Source organism: Pararge aegeria, chromosome 2 (assembly GCF_905163445.1).
Source record: "Pararge aegeria chromosome 2, ilParAegt1.1, whole genome shotgun sequence".
NCBI lineage: Eukaryota > Metazoa > Arthropoda > Insecta > Lepidoptera > Nymphalidae > Pararge > Pararge aegeria.
Window position 1 is genome coordinate 15,079,582 of NC_053181.1, and position 16,828 is coordinate 15,096,409.

The 16,828-nt window shown below is 34.5% G+C and overlaps 2 protein-coding genes across 7 annotated transcripts in view; one reads left to right on the top strand and one right to left on the bottom strand.

Annotated features, from left to right (window-relative positions):
* Positions 1-16,828, top strand: part of LOC120633314 (cytosolic carboxypeptidase 1-like) — a 107,169-nt gene that overhangs the window by 38,315 nt on the left and 52,026 nt on the right. The gene's annotated exons all lie outside the window — the stretch shown is intronic.
* Positions 1-16,828, bottom strand: part of LOC120633338 — a 31,537-nt gene that overhangs the window by 8,217 nt on the left and 6,492 nt on the right. The window lies entirely within an intron of this gene.

Sequence of the window (16,828 nt, forward strand, 5' to 3'; positions counted from 1 at the left end):
GAATTGACCGATTATATATATATAATCTCGCGCGTCAGCCGTTATGATATTGTTAATCTAGAGAGATTTTAAACTTACACGAGCAGAACAATTTTTAAAACTGCGAAATAGTTGGTAGGTTATAAACTATCTTTTAGTATAGTTGGGCATTTAAAAAATCACACAATATTTTAAATAATATGATTTGAGTGCTAAAATAGTAATTCTTAACTATTCCTTAGTATTATTCAATATTATGTTATTCAGTTTTATGTGTATTGCTCGTGTGTTTAGTGAAAACGTAAACGTTATTAACAATATTATTATTGTGAATAAAGTGCAGCCAGCCGTCGCTTTGACTAAAATGAACGATGCTCTTAACAAAAATAAATACGACCACGAGATGTGGCGTCTCGGCCTCATTCATCACATAATACAACGCATTAACAATCAGACTCCTCCAGTTTTTATTGTCTGCAGGAACATGCCCTTTAACGAGCTCTTTATAAAAAGACTCTATCAAGGGCTAGGTACGCTCCATGACTTTGTTTGCGTGGAGATTTTAAACGACTTTTCGCCAGGGGGAGGTCTATCACACAGAAGTAAGAACATACCGAAACAATGTACACGACTAATATTCAAGCATCATAAACCACTCCACTTTAGTAGTGTTCTCGAACAGGCTGTTAGTCACTTAATTCCATTTAGCAGTAGACAGTAATTATTTTACCTCTAATGCTCTAAAAGTTTACAATAAAATGGGGAAAATGGTGAGCTAACCACATTGCGCGGGTGTGAAGTGAGACATGCGCGGGGCGTTTCCAGACACTATGCACTGCATGCAATAATGACGGTACAATGGTTATTATTTTTCTTAATACTGTGTGTTTATCGTGTGTATTTTTTAGGCGATAAGAATTTTAATTTTTCCAAAACCAACACAACCATATTATGTCTTCAAGTCTGGATAAGGCATGTTGAGCCTAACCTAATACTTTATGGGACAAGGAGAAAAATCGTCACTGACATATCAAAAATCAAATCAAAATCAGTGTCTTTCTTAACGCAGTCTTAAGGTAAGAAACTTTATAATAAAGCGTTAATGATAATGAACTGTACCCACGGATTATGACTGCATACTCTCACGTACCTACTCAACTTTGAAGGCGCGTTAAACTTTAATCAATAACGTAGTTCTCGAGATTAATATATTCAAAAAAATAAAGCTGTTTTCTGATGAGTTTAATGAGAGTATGATTAGGATAATCATTTAACCTATGATTATAAATATAAAGTTTCTCTTTTCTTTATTGATGCAGTTTGTGCTAGTTTTGATAACAAATCACATTGCAATATAAATCGCAACCTCGTTTCAATCGTTACGAAAAACGCATACTTATGTGTGTAGAATTTTGATGCGGCTTCGTCAGCCGCATACTCGTACCACAATGTTATAAGTTTTGTTTGTTATACGAAAGTGCTGACATGTCTGGAAAAATCACAAGACTGATGTCGATAAAGATCATCCATTGAAGTCCTCTCAAGTTCGCCATACCCGTACTCTCGCACTCTCTTTTCTATTAATGTCGACGGGACTGTGTCCCTGCCTCGTGACGTCACGATCACCAATTCCATGACCATTAATAGCGCCTGTCAACTCAAGCAACAGTTGTATCGATTTCTTAAGACGAACATTAGAATTATCACTCCTTCAGCGGACTTGACATTAAGGTGAACATCCCATACAGGCCCATAACCTCGATGCCAGCTCCCATCAGGCCGCGACCCTGTTTAAAAGGCCTGGAATTCGAATTCCAGGCAACAACGACTGCCTGTTAGGCAAAACCATCGAGCCCCGTACTCACGATCGCGACCAAGACCAAATGAAGAAGACCCGAACCTAAATCTATTGATGGATTACAAAAACGTTTCTCACTTCGTATCCTCGCAGAACCCTATATACAAGACTTTGATAAAATATATCTTTAGTTTTTAACTTCTTACTCATACGTCTTAAGATAACTTTTGTGATTAAGTAGGTGCGTGCGGCTATTACCTACTATAGATTAACAATTTGTTTAGCCTAAAAATAGCTTAATTGCGATGAAAGATAGTTGGCATCGGACGAGTTGCGTTCACACCTCCATTGCAATATTACTAGTATAATTAAATTCATTGAACATCCATGTTGTGGTCTACCGCATAATTTATTATATTAAACAATAGTTATTGCGCCGAACGCCGCTATAGGTTAGTCTATCCGGAGGGCTGTGAAACATGTCCGTAGTCCGTAATATAATAAAAAGTTCTAGTTTGTAAATCAGTCTTCTTATGTCAAAGTTATATAAGATCATTATTGATCCTATGCACAGAATTTTTCCTCTCAGTGTGATTGTATCTTCGAAATTAGTCGTACAATCAGTAAGGAGTAACAATCTGTTAGGACTCATCATCTCACACACATTTAAAATCACTTACTTACCGTTAAATAAGCCCTTCCCAAAAAGTATCTGCACTTGCTTTTTGTTACATAACCAAATACATTTTATTTTATATTTTAAACAAAGCCCAAGTGTAAAGTGATTGGAACCGCTAAATCCGGTGAGCTTATAAATATTAACATATTAAAACAATGGCTAAACCGATCACGACAAAAGATGGCAAAAAATTTGGAGTAAACCGGTCTTGACAGAATTTGGCCCTACGATCGGTTGTCCTGGAAAAGAGCATAGGATCCTTTTCGAAATTTGAAAATATATTTGTTTAGCTAGTTTTCGTATCTGTATCTATGAATAGTCACTAAAAGAGCATATATCGGTAGTATTTCGCTTTTATACATTGAATAAGGTTGATGCAGGCACTGCTAGCAATAAATATGAAAAATGTTACTGTCCTATTGTTGAGAGTCATAATAAACATACTCTCGCAAAGAGTCGGCGGTCGTTACACCATTGAATGTGCATTGTCATTCACTTTAAAGAAACGACGTGGAATAGACTCAGCTCGCGTCGCTGGTACACTCGTAATGTTGCAATTATTGTTGGTCCCATCGCATCGACTCTACGTTTTAAGGATGATTTATGCTAGACTGTGGCGGGAACGAGCCGTGCCTCGAACTCTCGTTGTTGAACGAATGAGATCCAAAACTTTACGGCCATTTTATATGAAGTTTTATTGTGGGCGCCAGGTGCCTACTGCTGAGCCTCGTTTGAAGCATGAAAGCCACACGGTTTAGCAAAAACTATATACAGTTTTTGCAATTTTTAAGTTGTAAATACCCTACGTCATTTTAAGAACCCATAAAATAATTATTTTTATTAAAAGTGAAGAAGTATTTATACTGTCGATAGTTATACTTGCAGTGAGGTTTTGCTTCTTTGTTCACGCATAGAATTTTAGGTTGGGTAGAAATTTTCGTGTTTAATTTGATCGATTAAACCTTTATGATGCTCCAATGAAACGGTGATAGCCCAGTGGGTAAGAGCTTGACTTCACTTTCGGGGGGCCGAGTTCGAATCCCAGCACGCACCTCCAACTTTTCTATGTTACGAGTATGTGCGTTTTAAGTAATTAAAATATCACTTGCTTCAACGGTGAAGGACAACATCGTAGGGTTACCCGAGAGTTTCTACATAATGAACTCAAAGGTGTGTGGAGTCCACCAATCCGCACAGTGACAGCGTGTCGGACTATGGCCTTAACCCCTTCTCATTGCAGGAGGAGACCCGTGCCCTGTAGTAGGCAGGTAATGGGTTGATATGATGATGCTCCCATATTAATTTTATTCATTCTGATTATAATCTTTGAATATAGATATCGTAAGTTATTGAAATAATTTAATAAACAGTAGATATAATTTTTAACTACCAGCAGCATTTTGAAATATTATTTGATTCGATTATCAATATAGGATACTAGTATGAATGTAGAGGTTCTATGCTACATTCACTTCTATGATAGAGAAGGTATGTGCCAAGGAATGAAACAATAAACAGTCTGTTCAGTCAAATTGATAACCAAGAACATTAATTGCTTTTGGTTTTCCCTAAACGCATCTAGATACCAATCAGTAGATGTATACGACCGGTTATGGTTCTTTTCCCGTTTAAATTGCACACTACTTGTCCATCGCTCCTGGGTCCTAGCTTTAAATGAAATTAACGCATCCTGTACACTGTCGATGCATAATGGACGCGGAAAACGGTTTGCACCAAACTCATTTGCGTACTGCTGTGTTGAGACGTCATTAAGACTAGCTGATATATAACCGTAGTAAAGCTTTATTAATAGCCCGATATGACTAGAGCAGAACTTATAATATGAAACATCATAAATAGAAATTGATTTTAAATTATTAATATTGTGCCTTTGGAAATGATCTATCGGGACAGCAGTTCAATAATTACTCATTAATTGTGAAATATACCGTTCGATTTAACAAACTGAAAATAGTATTCTGAATAAGATGGTTAAATCTAATATCTATTATCTAAAAAATAAGCATCTATAATTTTAAAGGCACTATGGCGGTCAGTAGCCTTTATCAATTAACTTTTACTTAAAGGAACAAGAAAACAAAAGTATGAAAAAGTTAAAAAGTAAAGACTGCACCGTATGGGTTCAAATCACATTAATGTATCTAGGATACATTTTCTCTTTATTTCAATAACTAGGATTAAGATTTAATATATTATAAGTAAAGGTACCCTATGGAATTAATTTTTAGTTCGGTTAGGGTTTCTTTAAACAGAATTATTAAATGCTGTATTGATTTATTTGTGGCAATTCTGTTCTAGATCATCTATTCTCGAAACTTTTAATTAATTTTAAATATACTTGGTATGGTCTTCATCTTAAATTTCTCACAAGGCTGGCTGTTTGGAGTTAATGGAATTGCTAATCTCGTCCGCCAGGTTTTACTCGTCTGCCTCATGGTCCCGTCGGCATTCATGCATAATGCAACCTCATGCATAAACAATGTCGCACATTTCTGGTGTGTAATTCTTTTTGTCCTTCATGGCCACTTTCCTGACGCAATGTTTCTTTTTTTTATTTTATTGTTACGATGTAATACAGGTAAATGTTTGTTGGTGACTTATAGGATCTAATAAGATACCTCCGAGTAACTCAGAAGGCAATGAGGAAGAAATGCAATGATCATGCTGGAACAAATTTGAATGGATTCGATCCGAAGAACTAGAAGTTCTTGGAGGTCAGTGCTGGAAATATCTGTGCACCTACTCTATGGGAATAGGCAACATCAAACGGCAAGACATACTAGTAGTGGACGTCTATACGCCGATATGATAATATAGGTATACCTATGTGTAAAACAAAGGGTATTCACATCACCGTGTCAGACTGAAATATTCACGTAATCGATTAAAATTGTCTACTCAAACCAATTCTATATACCTACGCGTATCTTGTAAACGATTTTTTATAATAATTATTTTAATAAATATTAAATCTAACTATTACATACTTTAATCATTGATTAAATAGTTGCATTGGAGTTACAAATATTATTTATCAAAATTTTGTTTCAAACTAAAAATATTTTTTTCAATGTAAAGTTTTGAATTTTATTAGGAGCAAAAGTGTTTAGAAGCCAGGTTTACTAACAAAAAGTAGCGGTAGATCGCTACACACAGCTAAGTTAAAACGAAAGTTAATTTGGTAAATCTGCGCGTTTTAATAGTGACGACGTATGTATCTATAAATTTATAGAGATTAAAATTTTGTTAAAGAAAATGTTTACTCAGCAAAAAAGACTTTTGTTTTTACAACGTGTAGCGAATAATATCTAACGATAAAAACTATTTTAACACGGAAAATAGCATAAGCTTATTAAAGGATTATTGTATTTTTTATCAGAATGCATCCTTGAGCATAGGTAATTAGCGCTGTCGTATAAATTATAAAAATATTTATTATAAAGCGTCGTAAAACTGTTCCATCAAGTTTGTAGTAATGGGCGTCATAAAAGGTATCGTTAGAAGTTAGAACATACAGATTATAATAAAAATAAGTACGATGAGAGTGTTGTGTGACGAAGGTTTTTATCACAGTCCTGGTTACCAAATGTGGAGTTTATTACGGTGCGGTGAGACCCATTTTGTCGTGTTGGATGATGGATACTGATACTGGTTTTGACGTATGATCGTGAAGCCAGAGGCGGGTCACGTCGCATGCGCTATGTGGCGCATACTGATGTGAAGACGCGACGTCGCCTCCAGAATACGTAGAGGATGCACACACTCACTCTGTTCAGTATATTTTCTGACAGTTGCTAACTAATAGCGATCTTCATACAATATTTGGGGTCATGCAATTACCATAAAATCTATCAACCCATCGAATCGGCATGGTGTTTGAGCCTATGCTCTTAGAGCCTTCCGCTTATGAGGAGGCCTGTCTCTAGCAATTGGACTTAAGGTATGTTGCATGGTGATGATCATAAAACTGTCAATTAAAATATGAGTTTTCTATAATTGACAAACCATGGCAACTCATAAGAACCCGCAATAGCTATTAATTGCCAATTAATATATTTTTATTTAATTTTTTTATCCACTTTTATTTTAACTATAGGTGTTGCGATGCTAGGAACGAGGATTGAAAACGCTAATAACTTGCTGAACCCCGAATAACTCACAACTTTTGACCTAATATAAAAAGTTTAAGATAATAATCTCATAGCTCAAATAAATACTTCTGAGTACCATGGGTATCGTTCCGGATTTTTGCCAATCTAGGGAAAACCACGCGGTGAGAGGCGTGACCAAGAACTATATCGCATGGTATGGTACATAAGCTAACGTTCGCATAACCGTAAGGAATTTTTCCCTGTGTCTGCTCTTGTGAGCAAAGGAATCTACTTCAATGAACTTCCCCTAACTCCTTTTAACAGTTCTAGGTTTGGATTGGTATTCGCGCTTTATCTTCACGTTTAAAAGCTCGCTAACAAATTGCAGGAGCTTGCTTGGTGGGCTATGATCTAAATTTATCTCTCCCATGAAAGAAAAGGCGTATGAGTAGGGCATTCATAGGCACAGGATAAGCCCTTTTCTTTTATATGGTAGTGTGTGCTGGCCCTTATTACCAGGTGATTGCACTCGGAATCGAGGTATGGATATCCGCCCGCTCATCCACCGGACGCGCTGAATGACGCGTCGCTAACGGCCCCTTGCCCAAAACCATGAGACTCCTTGCTAGTGACGCATCGCGAAACGTCGTGCAAACTGGCCTTTACAGTCCATTCACAGCTCATGCGATTTTGGATGTGTATTTTCGGCGAATAATTTCACGTATGACATGAACTTTCGACCCCCATCAAACAAAAAGGGGGATTAAGTTTGAATGCTTTGTTATCGGTCTCTCCATCGGGATGCGCATGTTTTAGTTCTTTGCTTTATTTAATTACTAAATATTATTTTTTTTATGGACTCTTGCCAGCATCTTCTCGGAAAATCTAACTTCCGTAGCGATGGTAGAGACACTAAGACAGACATACTTGACATTTCAAAGTGCTTATTAAGCAGGCCTACTTAAATAAATTAATTTAGAGCTAGTGACATAACTTAAAAAAAAATCTTATTTATATAAGAGAATTACATTCATTCATTGATTTGAAATTTTTGTTTACCACATATTAACATCTTTACTATACACATAATTGACTTGTGTACGTCACATAATAACTAACTAAGGTGTTGCGACTAGAGCTAACGAATTCCTCAAAATGTGCCGTTCCGACATCGCCATACCTACAATAAACAAATAAATTCATAATTTCCTAATTTCATACACACAACTTTATCTTGGCTTGTATTTCCGTCTTCCACCTTTATGTTATAACATGATCCTCCAAAAATATTACTGAGTACATAAACGTACTCAGTAATATTTTTGGAGGATCCAACGATACCTATTCTGCAAAATAGATGAGTAATAAAACTGACCCAGACAAAGCTTTTTCATCTAAGCTTTGCTATTTTCATCTAGAATTCAGTATAAGAGTTCCGGCGTTGAACCACAAATTTAATGCCGCTAAAAATTCATGTTATATTCCTCAATGAATGGGAGGAAGTTGTAGTTATTATTAAATGGTACTTGGGATTCACGACAGAGTTTGTAAACGAATACTAATGAGGCTATACCTGGTTTTGTAACATTTACTTCAATACAACGACTTTGCCTGGACATTTCTGTATAAATCGATGCTCAGTTTGTCTGTCGTTTTGTCGCCGGAATTGTGTAATACGTGTCAGAAATCAAAATCAGACCGCTTTAATTATTTATTTACCAATGAACAAGCTTTCTTTAACAACCATGGCCGCCTTTACGCATTTTTTAATATTTTAGTTTCTAGTTCAAGGTATTTATATTTTACTTTTGTACAAGAGCGTCTACAGTTGCATATTATTATATACTAGCTGTTGCCTGCTTTCTTCGTCTGCATTTATTAAGGTTTTTTCAAATCCCATGAGAACTGTTGGTTTTCCTGAGCAATAAATCAGGTTAATTGGCGTCTTAGTTAGGACGAACAACAAACATACCTTCGCATTTAAAATATTAGTAAGGATATATATATAGGTTTTATATAATATATGTATATATATATATACACTTACTTACTTATATATGTTTTTTTTTAATTACCATTTTAAAAAAAATATATAAAATGTTAAATAGATATATAATTCAACTTACAACATCAACATCGTTTAGATACTTAATTTTCACAATTGGCTTATACACATAATAAAGCATTAACTTTTTTTAAATAATAAAACATTTAGTAACTCCATTTTTTTACACTTTGGAAGCCTAGCCGGTTTGCTGATACAAATAAGTTTCAGTTTTTATAATATGTCACGAAACTTAGACTTGGTATCCTAAAGTGGTAAAAACGTAACGACCAGTCGTCTCTAGGAGTTTCGGTTCAAAAAAATTGAGCATGGTATTTAGAGATCGTGCTCACATCTTATCGCGGGAAAAAAAAATAAAGTTTATTCAACAAACTAAATGTAAACTGTATTATTTTACAACTATATTATGCAGTAGAAGACGACTGTTATGTTAAAACTTCGAATTCATTTAATAACTTCTCCAGCAGGTAATAAAATTTAAACGCCCATAATTATTTAAAAGAATCTTTTCTTCAACCTTAACTTGGGAACATAGTTGCAGTTCGTAAAGCGTGCTTCATCTGCAACAAGAATAAAATTTCCCCCTGTGGAGACTGGAGACACGACTCTGTACTGCGTACATTGCAAGTGCAAGTCAAGCCAGTCCTATGGAACTATGGGGCACTATTTTTAGAGACTAGGTTGCCTTACAACGACCGGTCGTACACCTTTATGAATCATAGTAGATCTTTAATGTGTTTTGCTTTTAGCATATTTCATTTTAAGACGCTAACAATCTTTATAATAATATTAAATAAAACATACTACCATGCTTTACTTCAAATTCAATAATTGTATTTATGAAAATTTGTTCTTATGAAAAAAATCTTTATATTAGTTTCGTCATGTTCACAAAAATATATCTTAATTTAAGAGAAAATGTGACTGCAATAGTTTGAACATTAGAAGCAAAAATAAACTAGCAGTGCAATATAGACTACATAAAATAAGTAATTCATTTAAATGAAATTGTAAACTATTTTACAATAAATTACCAGTTGATATCTTGGTAGCTTATAAAAAAGCTCTATTGCTTTAACTAGGTTGCTTCTTTGATAGTTTTTAAATGACAATGTGAGATGGTGATAACGAAAAAAAAATAACAATCGGCTAAGTTTGTTGTGGGCTTCTTCTTAGACCAGGGCGCGTTTGGAACCCTCGTACCCTCGTTTTAAGTTGACGAATTTATTTATCGTCATCAACTCATTCCTATGTCATATTTTACATGTAATGTACACATCAAAAGTGCCATTTATGTGCCTATTTGAATAAAGAAATATTTGACTTTGACTGGAAAAACCTTTCGCATGGCTTTAATTAAAATACGTGAAACAAAAATTTATAGTACTACGAATTATAAGATCATTTGAACGTCTATCAATTAAATAATTACAAATTCGTTTAGTCAATCTTAGATATACGAGTATAGACATCGAAAAGGAAGATCCCCTCTTCTTGCAGACGACAGTTGTCAGGAAGAAAATGGCATTTTTAGTCAAGTTAAGTCAAAGTAAAACGTTTTTGATAAATCGAACCCTTAATAGAATTGGGTAACTTTTGATATTAAGGTACTTTGAATGATTTACTCCTGCCGCCAAATAGAATTATCCAGTTCTTAAGATCTTGTTGGCGCTGTTATTACAGGCACACGATACTTAACACATATACCTCAGGATAAGGAGATGTCAGGAGAAGTCATGGCAATCAGCTTTGTCCGTCATTTATTTCGATAAAAAATGGTAATTATCAGTCTACGAACTTGAGTTGAAAAAAAAACCAGTCAAGTTCCAGCAGTAGTAATTAAGTATCTAGTTATAACATTCCGCTTGAATAGCTAATTAAAATGTAGGAAGAGATGATTTTCCACCAGGACATTTGCATAGAATTCTTTAGAACTTTTTGCTCTTGATCTAACAAGATCTTTTTATCGCGCGTTACACAGGAATGACGATTGTAATTATTCTCCTTTTATGTCCAACTGAGCGTGTGAGCAAAAAATGATGCACATACGTTTTGTATTATTACGTGATTGTTTTGCATTCCCTTATTTATTCGTAGACGGATAGGGCGATGGTTAAGTAAATCAGTTTTTCAGTAATCTTTCCATAAAGGCTGTTCACCTTTTGTAGGTCGAAATATCGATTTACTTCATAAATCTCTGATACTCACAAATCTACTGGTTTGCGAGTATCAGAGATTTATGAAAAAGTTTAAAGAAAGTTTGCATGGGATTTAATTTCTGTTATCAACTAACTATTTAGAATTAGTTATAGAGATGAGAATATCTCTGGTGTATCAAAATTATCAATTACTACTTAGCTCGTATTTCCTGGAAGAACGTCCGCGTTTTTTTTAATCGCGCGTTAAATTTTTAAAATAAAAGGATATTATCCCCGTGATAAATAGTATAAAACCTATACAGACATAGGAGATGTTAGGGGTATCCTATCTAAGTGCAAAATGTCATTCAAGTCTGTTCCGCTGTTCTGGCGAGTTGGAGCAACAACCATCCATCCAAAACCTTTGCATTCGTACAATAGTAGTAAGTTGAATTATATATCTATTTAACATTTTATATATTTTTTTTAAAATGGTAATTAAAAAAAAACATATATAAGTAAGTAAGTGTATATATATATATACATATATTATATAAAACCTATATATATATCCTTACTAATATTTTAAATGCGAAGGTATGTTTGTTGTTCGTCCTAACTAAGACGCCAATTAACCTGATTTATTGCTCAGGAAAACCAACAGTTCTCATGGGATTTGAAAAAACCTTAATAAATGCAGACGAAGAAAGCAGGCAACAGCTAGTATATAATAATATGCAACTGTAGACGCTCTTGTACAAAAGTAAAATATAAATACCTTGAACTAGAAACTAAAATATTAAAAAATGCGTAAAGGCGGCCATGGTTGTTAAAGAAAGCTTGTTCATTGGTAAATAAATAATTAAAGCGGTCTGATTTTGATTTCTGACACGTATTACACAATTCCGGCGACAAAACGACAGACAAACTGAGCATCGATTTATACAGAAATGTCCAGGCAAAGTCGTTGTATTGAAGTAAATGTTACAAAACCAGGTATAGCCTCATTAGTATTCGTTTACAAACTCTGTCGTGAATCCCAAGTACCATTTAATAATAACTACAACTTCCTCCCATTCATTGAGGAATATAACATGAATTTTTAGCGGCATTAAATTTGTGGTTCAACGCCGGAACTCTTATACTGAATTCTAGATGAAAATAGCAAAGCTTAGATGAAAAAGCTTTGTCTGGGTCAGTTTTTTGGATCCTCCAAAAATATTACTGAGTACATAAACGTACTCAGTAATATTTTTGGAGGATCCAACGATACCTATTCTGCAAAATAGATGAGTAATAAAACTGACCCAGACAAAGCTTTTTCATCTAAGCTTTGCTATTTTCATCTAGAATTCAGTATAAGAGTTCCGGCGTTGAACCACAAATTTAATGCCGCTAAAAATTCATGTTATATTCCTCAATGAATGGGAGGAAGTTGTAGTTATTATTAAATGGTACTTGGGATTCACGACAGAGTTTGTAAACGAATACTAATGAGGCTATACCTGGTTTTGTAACATTTACTTCAATACAACGACTTTGCCTGGACATTTCTGTATAAATCGATGCTCAGTTTGTCTGTCGTTTTGTCGCCGGAATTGTGTAATACGTGTCAGAAATCAAAATCAGACCGCTTTAATTATTTATTTACCAATGAACAAGCTTTCTTTAACAACCATGGCCGCCTTTACGCATTTTTTAATATTTTAGTTTCTAGTTCAAGGTATTTATATTTTACTTTTGTACAAGAGCGTCTACAGTTGCATATTATTATATACTAGCTGTTGCCTGCTTTCTTCGTCTGCATTTATTAAGGTTTTTTCAAATCCCATGAGAACTGTTGGTTTTCCTGAGCAATAAATCAGGTTAATTGGCGTCTTAGTTAGGACGAACAACAAACATACCTTCGCATTTAAAATATTAGTAAGGATATATATATAGGTTTTATATAATATATGTATATATATATATACACTTACTTACTTATATATGTTTTTTTTTAATTACCATTTTAAAAAAAATATATAAAATGTTAAATAGATATATAATTCAACTTACTACTATTGTACGAATGCAAAGGTTTTGGATGGATGGTTGTTGCTCCAACTCGCCAGAACAGCGGAACAGACTTGAATGACATTTTGCACTTAGATAGGATACCCCTAACATCTCCTATGTCTGTATAGGTTTTATACTATTTATCACGGGGATAATATCCTTTTATTTTAAAAATTTAACGCGCGATTAAAAAAAACGCGGACGTTCTTCCAGGAAATACGAGCTAAGTAGTAATTGATAATTTTGATACACCAGAGATATTCTCATCTCTATAACTAATTCTAAATAGTTAGTTGATAACAGAAATTAAATCCCATGCAAACTTTCTTTAAACTTTTTCATAAATCTCTGATACTCGCAAACCAGTAGATTTGTGAGTATCAGAGATTTATGAAGTAAATCGATATTTCGACCTACAAAAGGTGAACAGCCTTTATGGAAAGATTACTGAAAAACTGATTTACTTAACCATCGCCCTATCCGTCTACGAATAAATAAGGGAATGCAAAACAATCACGTAATAATACAAAACGTATGTGCATCATTTTTTGCTCACACGCTCAGTTGGACATAAAAGGAGAATAATTACAATCGTCATTCCTGTGTAACGCGCGATAAAAAGATCTTGTTAGATCAAGAGCAAAAAGTTCTAAAGAATTCTATGCAAATGTCCTGGTGGAAAATCATCTCTTCCTACATTTTAATTAGCTATTCAAGCGGAATGTTATAACTAGATACTTAATTACTACTGCTGGAACTTGACTGGTTTTTTTTTCAACTCAAGTTCGTAGACTGATAATTACCATTTTTTATCGAAATAAATGACGGACAAAGCTGATTGCCATGACTTCTCCTGACATCTCCTTATCCTGAGGTATATGTGTTAAGTATCGTGTGCCTGTAATAACAGCGCCAACAAGATCTTAAGAACTGGATAATTCTATTTGGCGGCAGGAGTAAATCATTCAAAGTACCTTAATATCAAAAGTTACCCAATTCTATTAAGGGTTCGATTTATCAAAAACGTTTTACTTTGACTTAACTTGACTAAAAATGCCATTTTCTTCCTGACAACTGTCGTCTGCAAGAAGAGGGGATCTTCCTTTTCGATGTCTATACTCGTATATCTAAGATTGACTAAACGAATTTGTAATTATTTAATTGATAGACGTTCAAATGATCTTATAATTCGTAGTACTATAAATTTTTGTTTCACGTATTTTAATTAAAGCCATGCGAAAGGTTTTTCCAGTCAAAGTCAAATATTTCTTTATTCAAATAGGCACATAAATGGCACTTTTGATGTGTACATTACATGTAAAATATGACATAGGAATGAGTTGATGACGATAAATAAATTCGTCAACTTAAAACGAGGGTACGAGGGTTCCAAACGCGCCCTGGTCTAAGAAGAAGCCCACAACAAACTTAGCCGATTGTTATTTTTTTTTCGTTATCACCATCTCACATTGTCATTTAAAAACTATCAAAGAAGCAACCTAGTTAAAGCAATAGAGCTTTTTTATAAGCTACCAAGATATCAACTGGTAATTTATTGTAAAATAGTTTACAATTTCATTTAAATGAATTACTTATTTTATGTAGTCTATATTGCACTGCTAGTTTATTTTTGCTTCTAATGTTCAAACTATTGCAGTCACATTTTCTCTTAAATTAAGATATATTTTTGTGAACATGACGAAACTAATATAAAGATTTTTTTCATAAGAACAAATTTTCATAAATACAATTATTGAATTTGAAGTAAAGCATGGTAGTATGTTTTATTTAATATTATTATAAAGATTGTTAGCGTCTTAAAATGAAATATGCTAAAAGCAAAACACATTAAAGATCTACTATGATTCATAAAGGTGTACGACCGGTCGTTGTAAGGCAACCTAGTCTCTAAAAATAGTGCCCCATAGTTCCATAGGACTGGCTTGACTTGCACTTGCAATGTACGCAGTACAGAGTCGTGTCTCCAGTCTCCACAGGGGGAAATTTTATTCTTGTTGCAGATGAAGCACGCTTTACGAACTGCAACTATGTTCCCAAGTTAAGGTTGAAGAAAAGATTCTTTTAAATAATTATGGGCGTTTAAATTTTATTACCTGCTGGAGAAGTTATTAAATGAATTCGAAGTTTTAACATAACAGTCGTCTTCTACTGCATAATATAGTTGTAAAATAATACAGTTTACATTTAGTTTGTTGAATAAACTTTATTTTTTTTTCCCGCGATAAGATGTGAGCACGATCTCTAAATACCATGCTCAATTTTTTTGAACCGAAACTCCTAGAGACGACTGGTCGTTACGTTTTTACCACTTTAGGATACCAAGTCTAAGTTTCGTGACATATTATAAAAACTGAAACTTATTTGTATCAGCAAACCGGCTAGGCTTCCAAAGTGTAAAAAAATGGAGTTACTAAATGTTTTATTATTTAAAAAAAGTTAATGCTTTATTATGTGTATAAGCCAATTGTGAAAATTAAGTATCTAAACGATGTTGAAAGCCGCAACAAAATCTGTTGCGTGGTTTAAAAAAATAAAGAGACAGACGCATAAAGTGATTTTGTTTTTAACTATGTAGAGATGTACGAATTTAAACGCATGGAATCAGTGTATACGCGCGAAGTATGTTCGCACAATTTCCGAACGATATTCACAAGTGCACATAAACATTGTAAGATTCTCCATCCCGGGCTTACGCGGTTAAATAGTACCAGTGGATGCAATAAGTTGGCGCCTGCGTGTAGGTAGTCGTGGTCACACCTCGCGCCGGCGCTTATGCGATTGTGCATCGCGTTACATAATGCAAACCAGTCGCTCGTATCGGTCGCAACGGCCATACCGTCGAGTGAATTACGTTACCGCCGTGTACAAGGGCAAGGTAGCCGCCATTTCACGGTCGTACTAAAGTTTCTCGACAGCGAATGTTCGTGCTTTGCTTAAATTTATTGAACAGGGCTGGTTAACCGCGTACTCGTATTACCGGCGTTAAAGCTAACGCGAAAATTATGATGTCAGTTATTAAACAGCTATGGAAAGGAATTCACAGAAATTGCTCTAATATTTTTTCTTTTACTGTCGTTTAACTGTCCAGCGTTGGATATCCTTGGTCATATGTTGATGATTCAACACTGCTCAAGCATATCCCTGTTAAATAAATAATAACAAGCATTTTGTTATTTAACATTTAACAAGAATTGCAAGCTTTGATAGTTATAATTTGTAAGGTATTTTCTTGCGCAGATAATAAAAATCTAACTTTTTTTTCGACTATTTCTATACAGTGCAAGCCTAGGTCATAACGGAAAGTGCTTCCTGCAGATGTAACGTAGTTTCACTGTTAAAACTTTAGTTTGAAATGTATTTTCTCTTCTTCGAAGATCTTATCGGTCTCAAAGCTTTATCCACCACCATTCCATCAAAACAATGTAAACTGAAAAATGTAAAAGTAAAAGTACTTTTGCTATTTTACTAACGTGCGGGTATTGAAGCCAAAAATGGATAACCGAATAAATTATAGCATTATACAACTCACTTACTGTTGTCCACGACTTCGTCTGCATTTTTTTAAACCCCACGGGAACCGTAACTTTTCTAACCGGGATAAATGGTATTCTATATATTCGTCTCCACGATGTAAGCTATGTCAATTCAAAAAGTCGCCAAGATTGATTTAGTTGCAAAGCCGTCAGTGGCGTGCACTGGGTTTCTGACCAGGATATGCATACGGCAGGAAAATTGCATAAAACGCCAAAAATCCCGCTCCTATAGAAGTATATATCAATTTTAGGGTAGGCAGTGCTTTCGTACATGTATGAAGTGCACGCCACTGAAAGCGGTGTACATATATGTAACAAATTCTAAATATAATATCTAATACCAAGGATACGGTACCCAGATGTTTTTCGGAGATAAAAAGTATTCTACATCATTCTCCAGTATGCAAGCTATCTTAGCGCGAAATTTCATAAAGCTCCATCTATA